Raw genomic sequence first — 16,134 nt, 5'->3', positions numbered from 1 at the left:
ATGACCACAATCGAGCCTGGAATTTTGGTTATGAGTCACTGTGGTCATTAAACAGGTTACCATGTGACCTCACTCAATTTTAGTACTGTTTTCACAATGAACATTAAGTGAATGATAGAGTTAAGTGAATCCATTCTCTCAAATGGCTGTTTTTTTTCTGGAAACCAGCTAAAAAGTAACAAATCATAGTGACTTATGACTGGTTGCAGCATCCTGTGACCAAAGGATACTGCAACCAATATAAATGGGAGCCAGTTGCCAAGGTGCCCATAATGTGATCGTGTAACCATAGTGTGAGTGCGTCCATGCACGCACATATATGGCAGTTGTAACTTTCAGATTGAGTCATAAGTAACTTTTGGAGGGGTCATTCATAATTTCAAATGATTGTTAACTGATCAGTTGTTATGTGTGGACTACCTGTAAGAGCAAATTACTCATTCTAGATTAACCTCTTTGTGTAATATATACCACAATGTGTAGGAGATATGAATTACATTCTCCTAATGCTAAAACTTGTTGTGTGTATGTGTATGTTGGGTGTGTGCATCAGCGGTGGGTTGTATGCGGTGTACCGGAGCCTGCCTGGAGCACCGGGTACCATTTCTGTACGGTGCTCCAGAGGGCCCACCCGCCTGCCCGAGCTCCTTACCTGTCTTTTAAGCCTTCGGCGCTTCCGTGCACATGCATGGCACATACAGCACCTGCGTGATGCTCCGCCGAGCAGCTGGAGCATCGCGGAGCCTTGCGAAGGCGTTGCAGGCAGGTACGACACATGCGTGTGCCACGCACGTCCATGTAGGCAACGCCGGGCTTGTTCCAACCGTTCCAGTTGGAACAGGATCTGGAACCCACCACTGGTATGCATGAACACATGAATACACTCCTTTGAGTCACTATTGACTCTGATGACTGCTGGAGCAAGTCCCTGCAGTTTTCTTGGCAAGATTTCGGAAATGGTTTTCCGTTGCCTCCTTCCTAGGGCTGAAAGAGCATGACTGGTCCAAGGTCACTAGGCTAGCTTCATGCCTAATGCAGAATTAGAATTCAGGGTTGCCCAGTTTCTACCCCGATGCTTTAATCACCATACCAAACCACCTCTCTGCGAAAGGAAGACAGAACACTGTGGTTTAAGGCTTATAACAGGCATAGGATCAGCAAATCAAACATTGCATTATTTATTTTTATTTACTTCATTTTTATGCTGCCAATTCCTGAAGGCCCTGGGCAGATAACAATTGTACCGCAAAATTAAACAACATGCACAAACAAGAACTAAACACAAAGAAATAACAAAAACATAAAAACCAGAAAATAAGAAAGGCTTGTGTTCACAAACTCCATCTTCAATCACAACATAATTTCCTCCTGGACTAGAGAGAACAAATACCTTTCTGATAGGGGTAAAGATGACAGAACCACCACAGGGAGGGAGCTCCAAATTTAAGAGCAGGTATTGAAAAGGGTTCATATTTAGAACGTAAGACTTGGTGTAACTATAGATTACTTAAGTGTACAAGCCAATATTTCCCAATCAGCCTTCCCCAAGCTCCCACCATCTCTAGCACAAACACAAATTAAGGGAATAATAGTCTGGGTGTGAAAAAACTCATTCAGCTATACCGTAGGTCCAAAATAAGGACTTTGTACAGAATGATACATAAACTAGCAAGAGGAAACAAAGTCTGAAAGCAAAAATACCTAATTTTTGATCTGAAAAATAAATAAAAAACATAAAACATTTGAAAAGTTGGTGTGATGCCAACTGAAGTGAACACAATTCACAACAGGTTACTAAAATTAATTAAGAATCTAAGAATTCATAAAAGATGTCCCTGCCTCTTTTTCCAATAGTAGCCTCAGGCTGCCACTAAAAACCTGCCCCCAAAGACCGGCTGGCCTTCAGAGGAACAGAACATAAGAATCCAAAAAATAAACACACAAATAAGCAAACTATGAAACCCACTGGAAGTTGCAAGAGTAGAGAAAAGAAATCAGATTAATAAGAAGAACCTCTTTATGCCTCCTCCTTCCTTGATCAGGATAAAGTTGATGCCCCTTAAGCAAAAAGAAGCAAGAGAAATGGGAATTTTGATATCAGGAACAAGGAGAGAATTCATTCTTTGTTTTTATACAAAGCAGTGAAAGTATAAATGAGATTGATAAAATTTAGTTCTTCTCTGCAACCCCTTTCTGTCTACTCACTTCAGTGAATGCTATTTTTTGTCCAATCCCTCTTCAAATGTTGCAATTTCCATGAAGCCCTGGCAAAAGTGATTTTGGACACATTTCTTACTGGTATGACTAAGTGTAACAATGTTTGTTTGTGTGTTTGTGTGTGTGTGTGTCTTCCTTCACTTTCTCTCTTATTTCCCATCATGATTTGTACATTGTAAGCTCCTTGAAATACAAACACCTTATTCTTGAAATATGCTAATTATGATTGATGTTACCAAAAACAATCTGAATACCAACCATGCTTATTTCATTCTGCAAAACTGTTGACCATAACATGAAATTTAAATGACCTGTTAAGCATAGACATTTTCCATGGTTAAAAGTAAAGCATGGAAAGATTTGCAAAGTATCTTAAAAATTACCCTGACGCACTATTGTTTTGTATGTCAACCATGGAAGCCGGGTTAACATGAAGACTCCCAACTGTGCTATGTTGCTGAAGGACTGCAGGGAAGGACATTGAGAAAGTGATTTTCTTTTCCTATATGCACAACAGGACCTTGGGAAAAAGTGAACAAAATTAATGATGCTAGAATGCTTTGAAGTCTGCTCTTCAGCCATCACTGATGAGAAGAGCCTGCTTTGCACTCCCACCCAAATCTCACACAATTCAAAAAAGGAAGGAAGACAGAAGAGGGACAGGCAAATATGTAAGATTTTGACCAAGACATCTGGCAAGTGGGTTATATAGAAAATATACCTTCCTTATAGATCATCTTCTGAAAAGAATGTTCATTCATTAAATATTTCTATTCCTTTGGTACAGAACAGATATAATCCTGGATATAAGTGCATATATCTACAAATTGATCGGCTATTATTAATTGGTTATCACTCCAGATTGGCTTGGAATTCATTGCTCGGTACTGTAACCAGGAGCCTAAAGCTGGGGAAAGTTTTATCCAAATAACTGATCCTTCAGTAAAATTAATTCCTATTCAATGTTCTAAAATTAATTGCTTCCGTGTTAAGTGCCAAAGAAATTTGAGCCACCACATGGTGGTCATTGTCAAATTGTGTGGTTAACTAAGGTTAACTTAGTTAACCTTAATACAACCAGTGGGAGAAAAGATTCATCCAGAAGGTCTCTAATAGGTCTTTTGGGAAGATTTTTAAAGCAAGGCAGGAAACCAGAGTCAACCTCATTACAGGCTGCAGGTCTTCACTACAGACAAAAGCTTGATAGGATGAGTTGGTGGGGATTTTCATGACAGCACAGATTTGCAGAATAAGTAGAGAAGCGGAAACCACAATTATGTTATATACAAAATGAAACATTAGTACCAACACTCTACTAAAAAAGTATTTTCACCCAAGATGCTGTGAAATAGATTTAACTTCTAAACTATGATCAATCTATTACAAATAGCAAAGGGTGTAGCAATATTATGACTTGGGACCAGATTACTTTTGCGACTGTCTACTGTTCTGCCCAGTTCGACAGGAGGAGCCATCAGCTAAGAAATGTTGCTGGTGAGGAGCAAGAAAAGACCCTTTTCAGACTTTTTAAGTGCCTGGAATTTCACAGCCTCTGAAATTAGCTTAGTTCCTAGTCTACTGGCCTTTTACAAGGTCCTCGGTGATAAAGCCCAACTCCTGGCTTGTTTTATGACGCTCAGCTGCTATGTGCTTTTATATATATGTTACTGTATGTAATATGTCTATTTTATTGTAAATTATATAGACTCATGTGTATGAGGTGTATTATAAAAATAAAATATAATTAATAAGTATTTTTTTTCTGGTCTTGTTGTATTCGGGTCTTTTCCCGTGTAAGATTGATATTGTCTTGGCAACGTTTTGACGAGGACCCACTCGCCATCTTCAGGCTGGTGTTTTCGGCTTTGTGCTTGTGCGAGTAAGGCGTGGTTGGAGCTGTCGTCTTTCTATAAATCTTTTGTGGGTGTGTGTGGAATGCTGGCTTTGTTGCTGTAAGTGGGTTGATTGGCTATGTAGTTGCATCCTGAATGGTAGATGGAGTTGATGTTTGTAGATTGGTCGGCTGTTTCGTATCATCCTGTGTGACTGAGGTGCTGGCTGTATGTCCGTTGCTCTTTTGTGTTGTAACGACCTGGGTGGTGGGTGGGGTTCGTTTGTTGACTAGGGCTGGTTTCCAGATGTCTGGGAGGTGGGAGGTATCGTCACGTTTATTCATGTTGTGGGGGTATTTCTCTATTTCGATGGCTTCCATAATTATTCTCTTGTTGAAGTGTTCTGTTTTGGAGATTAATTTGGTTCCTTCAAAATCAATTTCATGTCTTGTTGCTTTAAGGTGCTGGAAAAGGGAGGAAGTTTTTTCTTTTTTTCTGACTGTGTTCTTGTGTTCTGAGATATGTGCATTTATTCTCCTATTAGTTTGTCCAATGTATGTGGCTGGGCAGATTTTGCATGGTATTTCGTAGACTCCTTGGTTTTCTAGCTGGATCTTGTCTTTGGGGTTTCTTAAGATGTTGGCTATTTTTTGGTCAGTGCTGAAGACTGTTTTGATATTGTGCTTGTGGAGAATTTTGCTGATTTTATCTGTGGTGCTTTTGATGTAAGGGAGGAGGGTGATGCCGTTGTCCTGTTCTATGTCTCGGTTCTTGGGGGGAGTTTCCCTACCCAACCAATCAACCCACTTATAGCAACAAAGCCAGCACTCCACACCCACCCACCAAGACTTATATATATATATATAATCATTTCACCATCAACGATTTTGCCAAGAAACACGGCTTCTACCTGGAAAACCTAACTTGACATTTGTCATCCATGCTTCACTGTGCATGCTTGACAGTTAGTTATGTGGGGAGGGAGAGTGCCCTTGAAGAATAAAACTTTAAGGCCAGGCTAATTTCCTGCCTATGTACAGTATGTGCGAGTACAGAATGTTGCTGGCAGCAAGGACCTGACTCAGATGTCCCACTATTATACAATGAATAGGTGCTAAAACAATCAGCACCTACCCCTTTTCACTTTATACAATTTTTTTACAAAGCAAGAAATTGGTTTCATAAGAGTCAGCAAAACTGGAAGCATGGGTATTACATCTGAAGAGATGTTGACATCTTATAAAGGTAAAGGTTCCCCTCGCACATATGTGCTAATCGTTCCCAATTCCAGGGAGCAGTGCTCATCTCCATTTCAAAGTCGAAAAGCCAGACATCTCCATGGTCATGTGGTCGACATGACTAAATGCCGAAGGTGCATGGAACGCTTTTACCTTTCCACCAAAGTGGACTCTATTTTTCTACTTGCATTTTTACATGCTTTCGAACTACTACTAGATTGCCAGAAGCTGGGACAAGTAATGGGAGCTCACTCCGTTACGCGGCACTGGGGATTTGAACCACCGAACTGCCGACCTTTCTGATCAACAAGCTCAGCATCTTAGCCACTAAGTCACCAATTATACTAATCAGCAAATTGATGATTGCTGAGCTTCTGGGCAAAGACAATCTCCTATATGAAAAATATTTTACTTGCTATAGGGAAGGATTCTTTCCACAAAAGATCTTGGTAACTATTCATCAACATATACATTAGGTAGCAAAATAGATGGAGAAACCAGGATGAATCAGTGATAAGGTACATTCTAGGCATGTGCAAAACTCCCTGATTTATGAAATATTCTAGAGAATGCCAGAATATTATGGTTTCAGTTGTCCAAAGACAGCAATCCACATGGAAAATTCCTATTTAGGCATTAGATATCCCTTGAATATCTTGAACCATCTCTGGTATATAGTGAAGCAGAACATTTTCTTTAGAAACCACAGAACAATCCCCTGAAATGCAGGACCTGGAAGAGAAATAATAAGTTTCAATGGAGGAGAAGAATATTTCGGAGTCCTCAGGAACATTACTTTCCCGAACTAGTGAATATTGTACATTCTTGATATCCTGTGATAAAGTTAATTAAATCTGTGTATTAGAGAATGGGACAGAAGTTGGAATATAAAGCACCTGGAAGACTAGAGTAAAGGAATATTCAAAGATACACTCTGTGTCTCTTATTTGCAAAAAAGGAGGCATCTTCATACAAGATTAAAGAGCATGCATGACTAAAGTCTGGAAGTGGTCTGCACCCCAAGATTACAGAGGGAAGGAGGTGGACCAGGTATTGTGGTTTAATTATGGTGTCGTATAGGCTTATCAGTCATCCCAATGAATGGCAACTATAGTTAAGTAGATATCTATGATGCTTGAATGGAAGAGGATGAAAAAGAATATATGAAGCCGATGATCAAAGGACATAATCGTCAATATTATGCATCATGTGCAATTTTGTGAGCATATGAGAATTATCCGGACCATGAAAAGACTGATGACAAGAGGCTCATTATTCAAACCTTAGAAAAGATTTATGGCTCATATGAGGATGCAGAATGGAAGGAAACCAGAGAGAGGCATTCTCCAAAGGCAGAATGGTTGCTAGGGAGCTTGTTTTGGTCCAATAATCACAATCCTGAGCGCAGAGGGATAGTAAGGAGAACAATCTATTATGTGTTCTTGTCTCTAAAACTGAGTCTCAAGTTTGAGGAGCTTCAAATAAGAATATATAGCCCAAATCCAGCAGCAGCCTTACTGGTAGAATCAAAGATGGGAGCAATTGCTATGGTGACACATCAGCAACTGTAGAATGGGGGAGATGGGGTTCTGAGAAACATCCTTGGGTCTCTTTTTCTTCTGATTAGAACTGATTATGAGTGGGGGTTCTTTTAGAAGATTTGGGGTGGATAAGAGATTTCCTCAGTGCCAGATTAGAAGCTGAAATGTGGTTGAAACAAGGCTCCTATCAACTTTTATGACCCGGAAAAAACTTTGGGGTGAAGATAAAGCTAGGAACTTCATGTGAGGATAAATTTCTGCAGCTCTAAAAATTCACCGAGTTTTTCGGAGTATAAGAAGCATAGTGACTTGTAAAAGAGAATAACTATTGCATCAAACATGTTTGATCAATGCCTGCCAATGATTAAGGCAGTCTATTGTGTGAACTTCCTCAAATCACAAGAGATAAAAGTTTTGTCCATTTGAGGAAAGAAATTTGTTACTGTAGTGCTGGCATTATAGAATGGGGCTTTCAAAGCCAGAAGGGTGTCTAAATTGGACAAGGGTAACCTGCCCCCAATTTCCCTCCACATCCCACATAGGCAGTAAGTCAAGTAACGGAATATTTTGCACACAAAAACTAAAACTAAGTTAAACAGAACAAAGTGGAGAAATAAGACTTTCAAATAATAGTCACATTTCTGAGAACTAACATACTTTCAATGTGATGGCCCAAAACTAACTGGACAGATTAAGCAGAAGATGTGCCTAGTCATGGATACTATGCAGAAGGCAGGACTACTATAAAGGCATGCAAATGTATAGAAGTATATGTGAACTTCCAAAGAACACAATTAAGGTCTTATAAGTAGCACTGGCTTATCTGAACAGTCTTCTCTGTGCGCTGCAGGAGAGTCCAAGCATGGGTTAATTCTGTCTGACTGCCCTGGATTGAATTGAAGATTTTTAGCCACGCCTTTTGCACTGGAATCTCAGATTTTTGATGAAGGCGTGGACCGATAGTCTGTTCAAAGGTGGTTCCATAAGTCTGTTACAAGATCGTATCAAAGGTTAGTCACAAATCATAAAACATCACTGTAAGGAAAGGATGTCGACTGAGAGAGGAGACTGGGAGAGATGTCAGGGCAGACTTGGACTCTCCCGCAGCGCACAGAGAAGACCATTCAGGTAAGCCAATGCTTCTTCTCCTGTGTGCTGCTTGGAGAGTCCAAGCATGGGACATACCAAGCCGCTGCCCGGTGTGTCTTATGGCATGCTTTTTCTGACCTCTTGTCCTCCACTTTCAGACCTTCTAGAAGGTCGTGTGGTAGGATGGAAGAGGAAGTGAGAGCCTGCACCGGTAGATCCACCTGAGGTAGTTTTAGAAGGTCCTCCAAGGCAGCGTCCACTGTGTATAATTTCCTGTCGCTATTGCTAGGTGTGGCCAGAGTGCCAGGCTGGGCCCATTGGCGCTTTACCACATTCAGAAATAATTTTGGGACTGGAACTGTTTCCTGAGCAACCAAGGGCTCGTCAAAGAGACCCTCCCCATGCTCGACTGCTTCAGAAGTGGCTTGCTTGGGTGCAGATAGCCGTCTTGGCCTTCTTAATAAATAGTCTTGAAGGAAGTTTGGTTAAATAAACCAGTAAATGCAGGTTTGTCTGGGACTGCCCCCTCATGCCCAGAGAATTCCTGCTCAGGCAGGACATCCTCGTCTACAGCAGAATCTTCGATATCCAGCGAAGAGTGCGGGGAAGACGCCCTATAGGTGGTATCCATGACTGGGTAGCAGAGGAGCTAGACTTGCGTGCCCGCTTGGACTTTTGCTTCAGCCCTTCTGCAATGCCCTGGGAAATGGCCTTAGTTATCACCTCCTGCATTTCTGCAGACAAGGCCGGGCCTTGATCTTCTACCGGGTGAGCCCTTTTAGCAGCCTGGGGTAAGGGCAACCAAGGAGCCACGGGCAATACTGGTCGGAGATCCTCCTCTGCCTCTAGCCAACACTGAAATAGGTCAGTGCTATCTGCCAACGAAGGGCTGGAGGATCCTGCAGAGGCTATGGAAACATCAGAGGAAAATTGTTGTTCCTCATCCTCACCATCTGCAATGGATTGTTCAGTGGCAACAGGGGGTGGCTCCTGGGGTGAATCCCCCATGGGAGGCCCAGCAGTTGATGTGATTGTATGTTGGGCTGTTTCAAACTGCTTTTCTAGCACCTTTTGGCGCCTAATGGCCACCTTGTCCTGGGCACTGGCCTGTTTCCTCCCCGCAGCCTGATGGTATCTACCAAGGGCCTCAGAGGCTGCCTTGCTGGCCTGTCTAACGACCCCCCTACTTGTTGAGGGAACTGAATGGTCTGCCTCGTCAGGAGTTCTTTCTGCCATGGCAAGAGCTGTGGAGGATCCTTGACTAGGCAGATGTGCTGCACTCACCACCTGGAGACCAAGGCTGCACAGTCCAGAGGAAGGAGGTTGGAGAGAAATTGTGCTGGTGGGCCCAGTTCACGAGGCACAAGCTCAACTGCTCCCAGCGCTTCTCAGGTAGCAAAGCAGAAATATGGCCAGGGGTGGTCAAACCTGCTGCTGACGCTCCAAGGGGCAAGCCTTGCTGGTAGTGGGGAAGGAAACCCGCCAGATTGCTGGACAGAGAGATCCCCACACTCTCTGCTAAGCAGGAACAGTCGGGCGGCAACAAGAGGAGAAGCGGCAATTTGTCTCCGACTCTGACCGACGTGATGCAATAAGTGGCCACAAAATGTCCACCGCGCTGAAAAGGCGGGAAAACCTCTGCAGTTAAAATGGCCACCTTTAATTTGGCTGGAAAATGGCCGCTGCAACCAAGAAATCAATCGGAAGGCTTCCGAGCATGTCTCCAATGCGATGGGCGAGCGGTCGGGCACTAAACCACTGCCGCTGCGCCCCGAAGACACCAAAACCGAGGGAGCTGTCGGCACTCCAACCTTCCCCCATCGCCCTTAGCCGCCCGACAGCCGTGCGCTCCCAAGTGAAGCCCAGGACACGTCAGCTCGCAGATCGATGTAGCTGGCAGAGAAAGATTTTTAAAACGCTCACCGACCTGATTACTGTAATTAAAATGGAAAAGAGCTAGGTTGGAGAGTCCAATCAAGGTTATTAATAGGAACTTCATTGTAACACGTCCACGGGCATTATTGAAAATCTGGGATGCCGGTGCAAGAGGCTTGGCTAAAGATCTTTAATTCAGTCCAGGGCAGTCAGACAGAATTAACCCATGCTTGGACTCTCCAAGCAGCGCACAGGAGAATTGCACAATATTTCAATAAATATGTCAAGGGTGCATTTAAGTGAGTGGTATGAAAGTAAAAGTACTGTATACCTGCACGTATGTTTAATTTCTCCCCATTACCCAATTACAACTTCCAAAGATTTGAACACTTAATATCTTTATAGATTAGAGAACTGGGGATATCAAGTGCTACTTGATTAAATGCTTCAGCTTGCACTTATTTATATTGTAATGTATTGCATTGCATTGAAATCTTAAGTTTATGAATCCACATTCAATTGACCACAGAAACAATGAGCAAAATCAGAATTTGAACTTCTTTGCCAAATATAAAGAACACTGCTTGGCAAATCAGTGTGGGCAATGCCCTTACATTTATGTAAAGTTATGTTTAAATTATGTTTAACTACATAAAGAATGTAAAATTACACAGATCATTAAATTTGGTTTTAATATACATTTGACTTTAATAGAACCCCATTTTCATATATCTTTTAAACTTTACTACTGTGCACTGAAAAATAAAGTGGGAAATGTAATGTTGATAATACCTCAAGGAATTATATGAGAAGCATGGCTGAAATCCAAAGTTGTATGATCTAAAAATAATCTTCACTTAATTTGATTTCAAATAACTTCTTCAATCTATAAATCTAACCGTCAATGTTATTAACTCAAAATGTATTTTGTTTCCCTTTGTGGCAAATGGCAGGGGGTTGGACTAGAAGACCTACAAGGTCCCTTCCAACTCTACTATTGTATTATTGTATTATTGTATTATAAATGGAGGGGCCTGATCACTCAAATAGTATTTCCTCATGGATTCCACTCTCAATGAAATCTGGTGTTTGCTTTCTATGATTCACAATTCAAACAGTGTAGTGGGTACAAATGGAGACTCCACTGCATTTCAGAATTCTTTTGATAAGAAGAATATTAGTAGCTCAGGGCTGAAATGAGGGGTCCTTGGTGGTCTCTGTGCTTGGTTGCTTTCTTGTAGACTTTTCATTACCCAAACTAGGTAACATCATCAGTGCTAGTCCTAGTTTGGATAATGAAATGTATGGAAGAAAACAACCAAGCTCAGAGAGACCAATGACCCCTCTTTTGATTTTTCTCAGACATGCTGGATAACTTCATTTCGGTCCCTTTAACCCAGGGGTGTCCAAACTTGGGAACTTTAAGACTTGTGGACTTCAACTCCCAGAATTCCCCAGCCAGCCATGCTGGCTGGGGAATTCTGGGAGTTGAAGTCCACAAGTCTTAAAATTCCCAAGTTTGGACACCCCTGCTTTAACCACTGGCTAATGTTCTTCCTAGGGAAATCTCTCACTACTCGTTGGCCTCCAAGCTGGTAACTTTAACTACAAATTCATGGGGAAGTAAACCTCGATCTGACTGGGTGCATTTGAAAGAGAAAACAAACAGCTCTTCAATCACTCCAGCCTGTAAAAAGCCTTTACACCAATTGACTATTGGGCCAATCCCAATTTTTGCCTTTATTCAGATGCCAAAAATATTAAGGATGGGTAAAGGATGGGCTTTTTTTTTTTTTTTTTGCCTAAAAATGAAAATACTGCTTTCCAAAGCAAAAAGGATTAACTTCATCCAACACGAACGGATGTGCTGTAGTTTACATTTTATTAAAAGGTATTTAACCTCCCTAGTTAATATCTTGAATATTTTATTTCACAAATATACACACACTGAACAGTAGAAGTAGCACTTCGAATGTTTTCCACAGTGAACATTCATCATCACTTATAAAGATTGCAAAAAATACATGAAAACAGTCCAGCTACAGCAGTCTCAACACTATAGGTAGCCCTCATTTTGGTTGTTAAACAAAGCTGTTACTAAGTGAAGCCATAACTCTGATTATGAGTTTACTTCAACTTTCCCTTTCTTTTACAGACTTGCAAAGACCACAAATGAGAGGATTAGTTGTAACGTTGCTTTTCTTTAATCACTGTTCTAAATGCGAACAGTTGCTAAATGAGGATTAAGTCTGGTCATAGTCTTTAATAAAGATATTTGATTTGATAAATGAGGAGTTCCTGTAATTCACCTTATGAAGGTGGAGCAGCTTTCCAAAGTCTTCCCAACCAAACACTTAGAAGAGAGGAGAGAATATCTGCTATCCCTCAAATGGGAGAAAATGTACCTTTCTTCCTACAACTACAGAATTGTAGGCTCTGTGGTACTCAGTGATACTTACCCCACCGCACCTTGTGGTCAATGGCAAGTGAGGAATCAACTAGACCACCGGCAGCCCCTGGATGAAATCTGGTCCATTTAGGAAGGGAAGTGGAAGGCACAAATGCTATAATCATATCTCTTGAGGATAGGCTTTGAGGCTCTGAGATTTTCAGGTTAGGTCTCTGACTAAATCAGTTACAAACCAAGACAAGACTGCGTTGGACATGTAAGCCCAGAATTGAAGCAAATTTAAGAAACCTTTTAAAAGGTTGCCTACCAAACCTGTGTTTGCCTGTAACTTCTGTGCTTAGTTGAATTCTACTGATTGTATTTGTATGTCTAAAAATAAAAAAATTAAACAGAGAGGGACTCCTCTGGGTGCCGTCCACTAGGCTGTGCCAGCGGGCGACGCCCAGGGGAAGGGCCTTCTCTGTGATGGGCCTGACCCTCTGGAATGACCTGGCCCATTTATAGTCCTATTCTCTAATCCTCCTGGCAGTTATTTTAATTTTGGGGTAGATTTTGGGGTAGATTTTAATTTTGTTTTCTAATTTTATTACTACTGTACAGTTTGTATATCGCCTCCTCTATGTATATGTATGTATATGGTGTTTTAACTCTGACTGTACACCGCCCCGAGTCCCTTCGGGGAGAGGGAGCGGTTTATAAATCTAAATAAAGTAAAGTAAAGTAAATTGAGCAAAAAATATATGGTACTATATAAATCCAATGAAAAACTAAGTTTGGATGCAACATTAAACACTTTTGAAGCAACTCCCTCTCCCTGTTCTCTCTGCCTTTGAATCAGTGTTGACTCCTGACAACTGCCTGGACATGTCCCTGTAGTTTTCTTGGCAACATTTCAGAGGTTTGCCTTTGCCTTCCTCCTAGGGCTGAGAGAGAGAGAGAGAGTGACTAGCTCAAAGTCGTCTGGCCGGTTTTATGTCCAAGATAGAATTTGAACTCACAAGTTCCTGGTTTGTAGCCACTACACCAAAATTGGCTTAGAAATAAATCCGACTGGTATTTGTTTTCATCATGCTTCATAAGTTAGGTCAAGATCTTGATAAAAAGAGCTATTTGTTTTAAGTCACCCGGACATACTTGTTTATGAAATGGACAGCTTGGGGGGTGGGGGGGGACAGAAAAGAGAAAGGAGAAAGAGAGAGGGAGTTGGTCTGTGGAGTTCTGGGAAATCTACACTTCAAAGGTTTTTTTTTTAAATCATCCTTGTCATTACAGGTAATTCTCGACTTACAACCCCTATTGAGCCCAACATTTCTGATGTTAAGTGAAACATTTGTTAAGTGAGTTTTGCCCCATTTTATGACCCTTTCTTGCCTTGGTTGTTAAGTGAATCACTGTAGCTGATAAGTTAGTAACCCGGTTGTTAAGTCAATCTGGCTTCCCCATTGAGTTTGCTTGTCAGAAGGTTTGCAAAAGGGGATCACATGACCTTGGGAAATAGCAACAGTCATAAATATGAACCAGTTGCCAAGCATCTGAATTTTGATCACATGGTCATGGAGATGCTGCAAAGGTCGTAACTGTGAAAAATGATCATACAGTAAGTCACATTTTTCTGTGGAACGTGGAACAGTCACTAAATGAACTGTTGTAAGTCGAGGACTACCCATATTGGGAACTGCAGCAAGCTGTGTTTAGAAAGGGACAGATTTCTCACTCCTTGGCCCATGAATCAACACTTTAACATTAGTTATTCTCTGGTTTCTTAAAAAAAAAATAACTTCGGACAGAATAAGTTAACCATGGTAGAGCTCTATATCGTAATACAGAAAAAAAAAATTGGGACAAAGACAACTGATCATTTCTGGATTGTTGTGGGAACGGTATTGGACCAGGCACTGAAAATGTAGATACCTTTAGTGCAAAACTACCTTGTGAGTCCAGTTTGCTTTTTACCTGCTTTGCCATTAGGTTGATTTTCTAAAATAATATTAAAAACCACCAAAGGCTGACAGACGGAAATGTCTTCCAGAGGGGAGAGAGAGCTTTCAAGGCACATTCATGCCTTTACACAAACATTAAAGGAAGTGCTGTAGCCTTGGAATCTATTATTAATACAGAGCAAGGAAAAAGTAAGTAAAGATGCCATGTTAAGCGAAGAAAGGAAGAAAAGGAAGCCCCTTTCGTGTCTTCAAAGCACAAAGCTCTCTTGTTCCCTTGCTCTTTAGAACGGATGGATAATTTATATCACAAACTATCCCTGCCAGCTGGCATGCCTACTACAAATGACAGATTGTGAGGGTTGCCTTCATAAGATAAGCATGAATTGAAATTCTCCTAGTCTTATGTTCTTTTCTATGTTGTTTGAATTTTTGGCACTATTTCCCAATACCCAGCCCAAATCACTTAATAACACTACTAATCTGACTCTGGGACCAAAAGCTCATCTAAGGAAATTTGGGAGAACATAAGTATGTGTGTGGGGGGAGAAAATGCTACTTGAACGAGAAAACAGCCATGGGAGAGCTTTTTGCTGCCAAGCTGTACTGCCACAACCAACAATAAAAATCTTCTGAAAACAGCCACAAATTCTCTCTTGTCAATAGTTACCAAAAAAATATATCAGCCATATAATTTTTATTATCTATATGGCCCTTCCAATCTCTTGTTCTGATTATCAGCAGTACTAAGAACTAACTTGAATTGCAGTCTGATTTCATTTTGTAACTATTGGAGGGTCTGAGCACACTTAATCCCTAAAATAATATCTCCCAACTTCCATCCAGACACACAAATCTATACTCCAAAAGTTTACCTCTCTACCCTTGTAGACAGAAACTCATCTGCAACGAGGAAGACAGTGTCAGTAGATTTCCACATCAAAAAACGTCCACGATAACAAGTGAACATACAATCCTAATTTAGAATACAGTAGCCAGAAAGCTGTATTTTTCCCCTGGAATAAAAGGAAAATAAAGGTTTCTCAACCAGTCACCCAAAACCTCATTTTCTTTAGCTGCTAGCTCTTTCAGAGTACAGAGTGAGACATAAGAAGTTTGGCATGCAGCTTGGACACAGGGCTATGACCACACATGGGGCATTCTGTTCCATTTGGTCCTTTCAGATTAAGCACAATGGAAACTTTTTATCTGTGCAATACTTTTAACACCCATCGGAGCAATGGCTCCCAGCCAAGTCCTACATAGGGTGCTGGCATGCTGAATCTTCTTACAGAAATCCTAGTGAAGTTATTGAACCAATTTAAAAACATCCTGGGGAGGGTAATTTCTGCCTAAATCTTTACAAACAACATCAATTTTGATTAGTCCTTAGAAAGCCTAAATGAAAACACAACTTACCTGTTAGTATGCTGATCATGCCAAGTGAGTGAGGATGATTAAGGCAAGAGGTAAACAACGGAAGTCCTAAAACTCTTACTCCTATTTTTTTTTTCTTATCTCGGAACAAAATTGGGGAAAATAATAGTGGAGAAGGCAATTTGGCACAAGCATAGGCAGGAAGAAGGTTTAAACCTTTTCTCACTTTTTCACATGAAATCAGACTTCTCTTTACCCACCCACCCACCCTATTCTTTTGGCTTACTCTACTGAGAAAACATACATTTGCCACAAAGATGCATGTGGTTTCATTTTATCCATTCTCCTTGTTTGAGCCTGAAAACAAGAGCTTTCTAAGATTTTAGTGCTGGTTCTCCATATGTGGTCGAGGCGCTGGAAGAGAGGAAGCAAAACAGGGAAGTGGGCAGAAAAATATAAATCTCAGATGAGGAGAGGAGGAGGTGGTAGCTATTTTCTGGAAATGTTTTGCAACACTGCCATAATGTTTGGCTATAACACTATTAATAGGGCTGCACTCCAGTATGAGTGGATTCAAAAATCACAGCCATACCCTTTTCAACTAAGAGAATTGTCCCT

The 16,134-nt window shown here is 41.1% G+C and overlaps 1 protein-coding gene across 1 annotated transcript in view; it reads right to left on the bottom strand.

Annotated features, from left to right (window-relative positions):
• The window catches only part of LAMC1 (laminin subunit gamma 1), a 157,382-nt gene that overhangs the window by 82,212 nt on the left and 59,036 nt on the right, over positions 1-16,134 (bottom strand). The window lies entirely within an intron of this gene.

The sequence above is a fragment of the Natrix helvetica genome (genome assembly GCF_964273705.1).
Source record: "Natrix helvetica genome assembly, chromosome: 3".
NCBI lineage: Eukaryota > Metazoa > Chordata > Lepidosauria > Squamata > Natricidae > Natrix > Natrix helvetica.
This window is presented reverse-complemented; position numbering and strand designations above follow the sequence as displayed.